At 39.3% G+C, this 12,107-nt stretch overlaps 1 protein-coding gene across 1 annotated transcript in view; it reads right to left on the reverse strand.

Annotated features, from left to right (window-relative positions):
* NDST1 (N-deacetylase and N-sulfotransferase 1) overlaps positions 1–12,107 on the reverse strand; it is a 111,615-nt gene that overhangs the window by 82,851 nt on the left and 16,657 nt on the right. The gene's annotated exons all lie outside the window — the stretch shown is intronic.

A 12,107-nucleotide genomic window follows, 5' to 3' on the forward strand; every position in this document is an offset into this window, starting at 1 on the left:
TCTTTAGGCTCTCCTGGACAGACTAAATTGTTGATTGGGTTGTTGTAGGCTTTTTGGGCTGTATGGCCATGTTCTAGAAGCATCCTCTCCTGATGTTTCGCCTGCATCTGTGGCAGGCATCCTCAGAGGTTGTGAAGTCACAACCACACAACCTCTGAGGATGACTGCCACAGATACAGGCGTAACATCAGGAGAGAATGCTTCTAGAACATGTCCATACAGCCCAAAAAACCTACAACAACCCAATGATTCTGGCCATGAAAGCCTTCGACAATAAGTTGTTGACTTTTTCCACTCTATTTAGAGAATGGGAATGTTTCTTTTTTGGTAACAGTTAAGGTAAAGTCCTCAGTGATCCATGGATAAGTTGTGGATTTGGGGTTGATTTTACGAGTAAATTTTCTAGACTTATACATGAGTATATAGGGTAGTCTACAAAAGCTTATGCTAACAACTTCGTTCTCTCAGTCTCGAAGGAGCTACAAGATCTCTTTGCATACTAATGCTGCTCTGTCTTTGAATTCTAAAAGGGTTGTAATTATAATCATTTTATTGCACATCTGAAAAATTGTTAAATGAAGTTAAATTAAAAGGTGAAACGTGTGGAGGGGGGATGACCACTGAATCTGAGTACTTAAGCAGCTAAAAGTCATTAAAAAGGCTTTCCGCAAACAAGATTTTGAAGAATGTGGAGTCACCAACTGACAGAGAATTTATTATAATCAGGAATGATTGTAGGAAGTTAAGGCTAAATATGTGGGGATTTCAGCTGTTCTCATAAAAGGTAACAACAGCAGACGGTCAATAACAAGTTGAAATTAAACTGATCTAAGGCAAACACTTGAGAGTATATATTACCTTTCATGATTTAGGAAATATCTACAGTCATAAGATAATAAAACCTGGAAACTTATTTTTAGCAGCTACTTCTAAAATCATCTGTTATGAATTCAATGGACATACCAAAAATGAAAATATTAAGATTAACAAATTTAATGTTTCATTTCAAACAGTTAAACATACATTCTGTTGTTGTAGTTGTTTTAAAAACTATGAAAACAATAATGGAGAGAGGAAGAAAAAAAACACAGAGCAGCTCTAGCTTTTCTAATAAAACCAAAAGTTGAAGAGACACTGTTATTCAGCATACTATGTTTACTAATACGTCAGCACGTTATGTTTACTAATACTTCACCATTATATAAATTGTTGTTGTTCACAAAATAGTGGGCCTATATACAAGAATGCAAGTTTCCTTCTTTGGTCCCTGCTTCTTCTCCTTCAAGATTTGAGCAAATCATGACATGAAGGCTGTTTTTGCACCTCTTATGGCTATCTCTGTGTCTCTCCTCAGCACCCCACTAAAAATATTTCTATCCTGCAATAAAAGAAGAATTGCTTCTCCTGGAACCCTCTAGGAGTTGCAAATTAATTTAAAGTAGATGGAGCCCTATATAATAGCATTTTTCAAAATTAGAAGTCTAATCCTACCAGGTCTTTTCCATCTTGTTCCATCTCTGGCTTCTTGTATCTCTGCTTTCCGGCTGCTTATCTCAGAACCTGCCCTCCTTCACACATCCATCTGAAGCCCTCATCCATGTCAATGAAATATGAATGAATGTGTGTCCAGGGAACTAGCAAATGCTGTGGGGTGTTTTAAATGACTGGCAGACACCCTAGAAAAACTGTCTCTATCTTGCCAGTGCAGTTGGGTGCAGACTACTCACATGACTCTGCTCAATAGAAAACATAAGGGAATGCCAACTGAGGGTGAAGAATGGCACAAAGAGATGCAAAGAGGGCAGTATTCGCATGCGACAGCATATGAGTACCACAAAGTTTTAAAAAAAGGGCAAAGCACACCAGAAGCAGAGCCATGATGAGTATGTGCAACAACCACTTATTTATTGAGGATCAATTTGAAAAATAAATAAATGGAATAGTAAATCGGCCGTTTGGACCTCTAACAGCTCATGGTGCAGAAGTTACATTTCAGCAAAAAACAGTGTGAATATGTGCTTTCAAATCGCCTGTTGATTTTATGACAATCCTATGAATTTTATAGCATTTTCCAAGACAAGTAATACTCAGAGGTGGTTTTGCCAGTTCCTTCCTCTGAAATATTGCCTATAGCACTTGGTACTCATAGGCAGCCTCCCAACCATGTAGTCACTAGGACTGAGCCTGCTTAGCTGCCAAGTTTAGATGGGACCTGTTGTCTTTAGGGTATTTAAGACTTATAGTAGAGCTTATAAAATATTCTTTCCTGGAACTAAAACTCTTAAGACATTCTAACCATCATGGCAATATGTGGAATGGCTCTGTGCTGCCTTTTGATTGGTAGCACCAGAAGTCATCCCTACCCACAGCAGCCATACTGGCTGGTAGTTTCTCAGGGTTGCATCCCAATTCCTTTTTTTTTTTTTTCAAGTTATGAAAGAAGGCATGGCTGACTGCCACTTTCAACAGCTCCTATTAGGAGGTATTCATACATTGCACCTTTTCCTTCAGATCTCATGTTATTTTCTCCTTCAAATATTCAAAGCATTCTATACCACTGTTTAATGCAAAAGCTTCCTAAGGCAGCTAACAAAAGAGATTCTATGAAAACATTATTTTTCAAAAAACCAGAATAGCAAACAGTCCACTCACAAAACCTGAAAGTACTTTAAAAATCCAATCAGCAACAACTTTAATATGCTGATTACTGATAATTGCTTTCCAATCCTGTTACGCACTACAATTATTGTCCCTCCTAGCATGAATCACTGTTTCCTTGTTTATTTCCCCTAACCTTTGGTTCCAGCCAACTTTTGTGATGAGCTTCCCAGTTGCAGAAACCGACAAGAATCTGTAAACAGGTGTGAGCAAAAAATCAGCCAATTAGCATTGCTTTCACAAAGCAGAACTTGCAGTAATTCCTTGTTTGGGACTGTCACTCCTAAAATCTCTGAGCCAGCATGGCCAATGGGCTGGTCCAACCAAGTAACTTCCAAGCTTTGTTTCACAGGGACTAAAACTGAGATGTTTCCAATAAAATCCCAGATCCTTTGGTTGAAGGGGAAGTAAGAAAAAAACATACCATTGTCTGCCAGGAGAAATGTACAGGATGCTTCCAACGAGGTTTTCATTTTACAATATGCCGAACTGATTCGTGGCATTTCCGAAAAGGTTCACAAGATTTTGCTTCCCATTTGTAGCCCCTTAAGTGCTGTCCACATAATTTGCTTCTCTTTTTCTAAAAATCTGTTGAGGAAGATGTAGTGAATTGGGCCTCTTCTGTTAAGCAGATGGTATTTGGAGTCCTTGTCAGCATCACAGCCAAGTGTTGACAGTTGTCCAATGGCGCAAATGAGTTGAATTGTATTAGATATGTATGAAAGCTGAGTACAACGGGAGGAATGAAATGTTTCTCTCTTACTAACCTGCTTCTATAATTCCTATAGCTATCGGGGGGGATGGGTCACAGTTTTGTGCTTTGATTTTCTTTTGTTGTTTTTGCACTATATAATGCTTTGAAGCCTATCTTCCATTGGCTGCATCTTGTGGAACTGCACCCCAGGATAAGGGCACACCATATAAACAGGGATGGGAAATCTGTTTGTCAGGCGATGAGTAGGGTGAGTAGAATTAGTCTGGGGGCCGATTCTACCACTGGCTGTGAGAGTGTTGAACCATCAACAAAAATACTAGAAATGCTTCTCTGATGTGCACCATCTGCAGCATCATTTACTATCAATAAAACTTCTGCTATAGCAGGCATTGGAAGAAACCTTGAATTGGACTAAAACTACACACAGTTCTGGAATTAAACAAAAGAAATTTCTGGAAAGCTATAGAATGCATTTTCACTGGTATCACCTACAACAGCATCATAATTGCGTTGAGAAGGTAGCAGATTCAGAGAAAGTAACAAAAGAAAGGCCATTTCATCTGGGTATAGCAGATGTTGAAATGACTTTAAAAATTCGCTGTTGCTCAGGGCTACGAAGGGAACAGATTTGGCAAGGGAAATATAATCTTCACACTGCCATTGTATACATGCCTATGTGAATAGCAAGCCCCTGTGAACACCATGAAGCTTGCTTTCGAGTGAATATTCACAAGAGTAGGCCTTCGCTCAGTCTTTAAAAGTTCAGAGCAGGGTAAAGCACACACAATGGCTGGCATCCAATAGCCTTCAAAGAAGACGTTTGCATACGCAATGAGGCTTCAAAGACCCTTTTCCAACTAAAAGCTGCCAAAAAAAACCTATACCCGAGATGGGGGGGGGGAGGCATGAGGGGGACTCTCCAGAGCAGCTTTTAAACACAGCACAAGAAGGTGTAAGTGGAAGGGGAAAAAATCAGAGACAACCCACTGCACATACATAAGAGGACTTGCACCTACTTACAATTCGTTCGCTCTCTCTCTCACGCCTGATCGCAACACAATATGACGTATCCAGAGAGGAAACTGTCTCCCTGTCTGATATGGCAAATGTATGCAGAGAAATCGTGTTCAGTAGGATAAAGACAGGACATTTCTCATAACAAAGATACAGAAAAAAGATTTTTCCCAGTAGGACTATTAGTTACAACAGGCATGGTCAAACTTTGGCCCTCCAAGTGTTTTGGACTTCAACTCTCACAATTTCTAGAGGGCCAAAGTTTGACCATGTCTGGACTACACTCTGGAAAGCTACTTCTTGTGACTAGAAAAAAAAAAAGAACAGCAGAAGCATTTTTTTCACATCAATTAAGAACTGACAGCACTCATTTTTATTAGGAAATAGTTTGCCTGAGCAGGAAAATGGTTTTCTTTGTCCTTTTTATAACCATGTGTCTTTTCCACTCTTCCTTCTCACTGAATTCCTTTGAGAGAGCAAATAAAAAGGAAGCAATGCAACATTAAGAAATAGATGGAGATCAGCCCACCTTTCTCTTCTCCTTATTGCTGGGCCTTATCTTGTCTCATGGTTCAACTTCTCTCATTCACTAGCTGAACAATCTCTCTTAGAGGCCTTTGGAGCTACAAAATTGCACCCTTGTTTTCACTGGTCATTGCTGACCCTTTTTTACTGGAAAGTTTTGGACTGATGGAGGGGATTTCCTTGCTCCCTTGGAAGTTCCCTCTCCCTGCTGGTTTTAGTTCTGCAATATCTGGATCTGCTGACACTTTCTTCTTGTAATATGATGGTGTTGTTTCACTGGTTGTTAATAATAATAATAATAATAATAATAATAATCTTTGTTTATATCCTGCCACCGTCTCTCCACCAACCGTACTTGGGATGGAGGTAGGACCGAGAGGAGGACCTCCCTGGCAGATCTCAGAGCCCATAGAAGGAGCAGCACTTACCCTGAAAAAACTGTCTTCCTTTCAATCGCACTTTAAAACATGTTAATTCACATGCAAACTTGCATTTGCCTTGTAAACCCTGTGTAACAACTGGCATAAGTGTATATTTTCTGGCCATGTAAACCATCATGGACAGAGCAGATCCCCTCCCTTTGGATCCTTTGTCCTTCACATGGATCACAGGAAGGCAGGTCCAGAAGGACTTTACTGCAAAAATAAAGGCGGGATTGGTATCATTGGTATGATGTTTCCTCAGCAGACTTCTAGTACACCCCATTGGTATCTGCATCCCCCTATAGATGACTTCTACAATAACCAATCATAGAGAGGGATGTCCTCAGCACCTTGTGCCTTTCAGCTGCTTTCCCCAAAAGCTCGCAGTTTTATCACAGTTTGCTATCCTTGGCATACTTGACATATCCTTGAGCTTATGTCAGCCTTGGAGATACCGAACCCAGTATGACATTGGCCTCTTACACAACTTTGCTGTGCAATGAAGACACTATTAATACTCAAGATGAGAGGTAGAGCTGGTGCTGATTTTTATTCTCAGTTTAAAATTTTCTATATTTCTCAGGTTACAGCAAGGGTCACACTTCTTAAATCACCACAGACTTGTTCCCAGATCAGAACCACTATTCATTTCATACAGAAAATTCATACATCATTGACTTGAATAAATATTCAATGGATATTTAATTACTCAAATAAATAAATGTTGCACATGAAGTAAAACTTAATTTAGGAAATCTTGCTAACTTTTTAAAGTTTTAGCTCAAGTGGCATATACACAGTCTAAGATGTCCTGGCTTCGGTGTAATATTTTGATGTCATCTGTTGTCCATTTATTACATAATGTAATAGGCTCTCATAATTTATCATAATATGGTGTTAGAAAATTAGACTATTTAAGCTATTTATTTATAGTATAGTAGTACCTTGATATTACCCTTAAATTACTTAATTGTGGGCTGTGTTTATAATGGGAAGAAAAGAGCACTGTCAGACACTTCTGCCAGTGTAAGCATGATCATCATCATCATCATGAAGATTCATAAACTTGCATTTTGCGGACTTCTCTCTTGTGCCTTCCCTTACCCAGATTTAAAAGAAAACTGATCAGGAAAAACACTAAAGACTGCACAAGATTCTAGAATCACTACCATTGCCTTCTCCATCTGGTGCCTCTCCAAAGAGTTGCCCAACAAGTCATATTAGCCCCAGACAACATGGCCCAGGGTCATGTACAATGGGATTTGTAGCATCCTGAAGGACTTAAACACAGGACAAATGTTTGTTTCTCTATGGAAAACAATGACAGTGTAAGTCTCAATGTTCCACTTATTCTTCCTCTTTCCGTAACCCTACTTAATAGGCTGGGAAAAAGTGAGTGCTAGAGATATGCCTCCATATAAGGTGGTGATAAGGAACGGGTATAAAGTGGTGAAGTGGCTTGGGTATAAAGAACAAAGTGCAGTGCTTTAGTCTCAAAGTTAAACCAAGCAAATTAACTATTTTTAACACAGATGAATCTCACATATGAAAATAGTAATCACAGAGAAAAATCTAATACACTTCAAGACAAACCTGTCTGCTTGCACTACATACCCAGTGCCAAGGAATAAAAATCTGAGCATACAAGAAAATGCCAGTCGCTATGGTTTTCTCCTTGCCAACAATGAAAATACTGTACAATGAAAGACAAACAAGCTTATTAGTGATTTAATTTAGAAACCACTGCAGAGAAGCAACTGCTACTAACAAAAACTACATCAACAGAACAATGCCAAAATGTTTCACTTTGCAATGGCAAAAAAAATTAATAATAATTTTTAAGCCTTCAGTGGCTGACCAACTGTACATGCCCTCAATGTCATGGATTTTTTTTTCTTGTCAGCAAGAAGCGCAGAAAAGATGTGATGCTTGTGCCACAACTCTGCTTCAAGCCCAATTGGCAATGCCCAGGAACAGCAGGGGAAACATCTCAGCAGTACATGAAGATTATTTCACCACCTCCTTGTGTTAGATAAGAGAACATCAGCATGAATATTTTTCATCAGGTTACATCCCACTCCTTCCTGGGCTGCAGTGCCAAACATTTAGAGTCATTTAATTATAAAGATAAATCAGCTATAAACCCTGGGAAAGTGTGGAAAGCACAGAAATCAAATAAGAAAGAATATACTGAGGCCATTTCATTTGCAATACTCATTGTCACTTGATGTGGATTGGTCATGTGGTGCACAAAACAAGAGCCAAAGAAAGACTGCAGAATTGGGGTGCTAGGCAGCATAGAGAGAGCCTACCTGCAGAAAATCCAAGCCACTACAGTTCAGTTCAGTTTCAAAGCACAGATCTGGTCTTTGAGCAAACTTTTGAGAATGCAGCGGAATAGATAACACAGAACTAGAATGATGAACATGGAATGACCAGATGATGTTACTGGATAACGTTTTTAACAGGATGACACAGATGATTATAAGTTTTAACGTTTTGTATTTATGTTTTATATTGTAATGTTGATTGTTTTTGATGACACTTTTATAAATGCCTGGCATCGAACTGTGCCAATCTGTAACCCGCCTTGAGTCACCGTATGGCTGAGAAAGGTGGACTATAAATACCGTAAATAAATAAATAAATAAATAAATAAATATATAAATAGCTACTTCTCAGCCAACGTCCAGGTGGTGGGGCTGGTCAGATCACTAGGTTCCACAGGAAGTCTGATGCCCTAGGGAATGTTCAAGTGATCAATTTCATCAAAGGGGAAAAAACCAGTCCTCAACTGCACTCTGCAACTGACAGTAAGTCATCCCCTCTATCTCAGAGCTGGTCAGCCAGCAGTCATGCGCTAGAAGCATCACTGGTATTGATTCATTCCCTGCAGACCTCGTCCTGACCGTCTGTGGCTTTTGCAGCGGAACAATACAATACAGTAGAACGGGCTGTGCCCTTGCTTGATAAGCTCTTCATGTGTCTGTGCTGCAGACAACTCGCAGATGCTTCACAACCGTCCTGAACTTTGGACTGGCTTGATCTGCTCCCATTGTCAAAGCACAGCAACAGAGAACTGCCAAGGGAAGACCAGAAAGGGGAAGGGAAAGCCATAATTGCCCCCATAGCTTTCCTATCCTTTCCCCCTCTCTCTTATCTTTGTATGACTTCCTTTCTTTGGCACCAGCCTCATTACACTCTCAAGAACGGTCTCTTAACTCCTTTGGGATCAGAATTCACATAAAAAGAATTCTGACAGCCAAGACACATTTTCCCTATAGCCAGCCCCCTACCTTGACTTTGTTGATTTTCAAAGATGGTAAAGGCCTTGCATCTTACTGCTCTTTTCACCCCTCCCTCTGAAGCTGGAATATGTATTGCTCAAATCGCCCCTCAAATGAGAATGATGCCATATATTTATTCACTGGGATGCCAAAGTAGACCAATACTATGGGCAGACTAAGATTGAAAATATTGCAAAGTGCACTCTAAGCATACATTATAGTAACAATTCATTGGTATCCATTAAATAACGTTGCTGTTTTCCCACATTTTACAAGCTTTGGCAGTATTCCTGTTACTAAGCTGCTTGCATGTTAACACTGAGAAGCAGCGAGAAGAAATGCACAACACACTACAGTATATTGTGAATTTGAAAGCAGTAGAGATAGATATATTGTACGGACAACTTAAAATCCAGCTATTCTCTTCATCTGGTAAATTCTAGATTTGTTCACTTTAAAAGACAGCACAGAACACATAAGAACAAGACTTAAATTTGAGTGGCAGAACATTGCTTGCTACATTACATTGGCCATAATCCATTGCCTTGTTAGTTCTCCATCCCAAATGCTCAACTACTTGGTAGTAAATCTCAATGAAGTGACTAGAACTTCACTTGTATTGACTGACCAAAAAAAAAGGGGGGGGGGGTAGAAGGAAAGATTAAGTTGCACAAAAGGAAAGGGACCTTAAGAAGGAAAACACAGCAAGTAAAAATGGAAGTTTTCAAAGTCCCTTGGCATTTTATATGAAAAACTTAGTAAAGAATTGGAGTTATAATTAGAAACAGAAACCAACAGAGTTCTGTCTTTTAATAATAACAATCAAAATTCAGAAAGAACCACATAAAACAGGGATGTTTGGATCTAAAAACCAAATGTGACAATTTTAAAATTCATGCTTTTGAACAGCCATGCATTTTAACTAGCTGCTAAAACATTTAAAAGAATTTTGGTTTGCAGCTAATATAGTATTTATGCAATGTAAGAACACAAACTACCCACATGCCTTTTGTATACTAACTGTACATCTACTTAGAGGCATAGGACAGATTTCTGTAAGAGACTCTTATACAAATAGAAGAATTCTTGACAGTGTTACTTTCTTGGAAGTTACAATCCTAGCTAAACAACACAGAAAGGTATGCACGGATAAGGTGGGCATCATGGATGATCATGGTAAGATAAAGAATAAAAATGAGGATGTTCAGTATTAAGAAAAGCATTTGCTCCTGATGGTCTTTTGTGCCACTAAAGATCCCTACTCAACTTGGCTGCACTGATTTCCCAACCGAATTCAACAGAGCATGCAGCAATACTGAAAATCCCTTCCAATTGACAAAGGAAGCAAGGCTTGGTTTTTGAAGGAGATTCAGATTATAGGTTACTGAGAAAGAATCTAGTTCATTCTATGGAAGAATGCATAGGATATTGACTGATTTAACAGACACACAAAACTGTGCCATGTTTCACTGAGATGGGGGAGAAAAGAAGGGAAGAATATTGGGCTAGATGAGGCAAGACTGAAAATGTGCTTATTTTGGACTATAATTCTCAGAATGCTAGCTGGAATTCTAGAAGCTAGAGTCCAAATTTATAACTTTTCCAAACTCTTGGCATATAACCAGGAAGTTATAAAACCTGCATAAGGCAAAGAATTGAAATGTTGCCAGAACAATGCCTTGCAAAAATATGAATGTATTTGAGGGATGTGGACACGTGCAGCATGTACCTGTCACAATGAAACACCTTAGTTTTGTCCTGTCACAATCTCAAGGAAAACTAGTAGAAACTAAAGAGATCAGTTCTCGCTCTGCAGCTGGAAGTAGGTGACTCCAATGGAGATCCACACATGCATTGCAACGCACACAGTATGCTCCGTCAACTGGAGGAGTGGGGTCTTATTCTTTCCCTCTGTCTCTACTTGTGTTTGAAAAGACAAGCTTGTACTGAACACTTCAGTGCTTGAGTGCTCAATCAGACAAGAAAAATCCTAGCTTGCTTGGGAAAATGTGGTTCATCGTTTTTTCTTTTTTTTAATTCCATCCAACCTTGCAGAAGGAGAACAAAATGTTTGATCAGTACAAAAAAACCCTTATTAGCAGATTATACCCTTATATGTCACAAAGGAATATGAGTGATAAGGCGTTCTCATGACCCAGAAGGAAATGTTTGCAACTCTAAGCAAGCAGGGCAAAACAGATTTTATCCATATTAGAGAATACCAAGAAGAATAACAGTAACTAAAATTACTGTGTTGCAATGATGAGACCATTTCTGTATCTACCAATTACTACTGGTTAGGATCATCCAGAGAGGCCCGCTCTCGTTCCCACCCCCCTCACAGATGTGACTGGTGGGGACAAGACAGGGCCTTCTGAGTGGTGGCTCCTCGACTATGGAACTCCCTCCCCAATTAGATCAGCTCCCTCCTGCCTGGCCTTCGGAAAAGAAGTAAAAACTTGGCTATGGGACCAAGTCTTTGGGCAGAAAGCAATACAAGGAATGATCAGGAATTATGTGCAAATGGTATTTGATATCTGGAATGGCCCTGGTCCATGATTTTTGGATTATGTGATTTTAACGTTTACATTAATATGTTTTTAACTCCACGTTTTAATGTCTAAATGTTGTTACTTTTTATGATCTAATCGATAGTTATATGTTATTGTTGTTTTATGCTAGGTTTCATATGTATGTGAGGCATTAAATTTTACCAAAAATATGTTGGAAGCCCACTTTGAGTCTCCCCCTGGGGTGAGAAAAGCAGTATACAATTTATTTATTTAAATAAATAAAAATAAAATAAAATAAAATAAAATAAAATAGGATGCATATTAAATTACTGGGCCCCAATTTATTTATTTAACAGCATTTTTACCCCGCCCTTCTCAACCCCTGGAGGGAGACTCAGAGCAGCTAACATAGGCAGCAATTCGATGCCACAATATCAATAAACATCAATATAAAATCATAAATACATAGAAGGTTAAAAAACAGTAACAATTAATTATATAATCACCTAATAACATAATCACATAGCCGTTTCCCATTATCATAACAGTCGTCAGATCCAGTTTCACGTTCAGAATGCTGCTGCGCCCACTAGCCGAAAGCCTGGTTCCAAAACCATGATTTTAGTTTTTTTTCTGAAGGAAAGGAGGGAGGATGCTGATCTAATCTCACTGGGGAGGGAATTCCACAAGCAGGGGGTCACCACCGAGAAGGCCCTGTCCCTCGTCCCCACCAGCCGTGTTTGCAAAGCCAGTGAGACCAAGAGCAGGGCCTCCCCAGCAGATCTTAGACTGCAAGGTGGAACATAGAGGGAGACACGTTCGGATAAGTAAGCTGGGCCAGAACCATACAGGGCTTTATAGACTTTAGGCATAGATTGTCTAGTAGGATGTTCAGTCCTCTTTGACCTCACAAACTAACCTGCAGTGTTTCAGTATTCCCAAATTCCCACAATGTTTTTCCTGTTGTAGGGAT

The sequence above is a fragment of the Anolis sagrei genome, chromosome 2 (assembly GCF_037176765.1).
Source record: "Anolis sagrei isolate rAnoSag1 chromosome 2, rAnoSag1.mat, whole genome shotgun sequence".
NCBI classification, from domain to species: Eukaryota; Metazoa; Chordata; class Lepidosauria; order Squamata; family Dactyloidae; genus Anolis; species Anolis sagrei.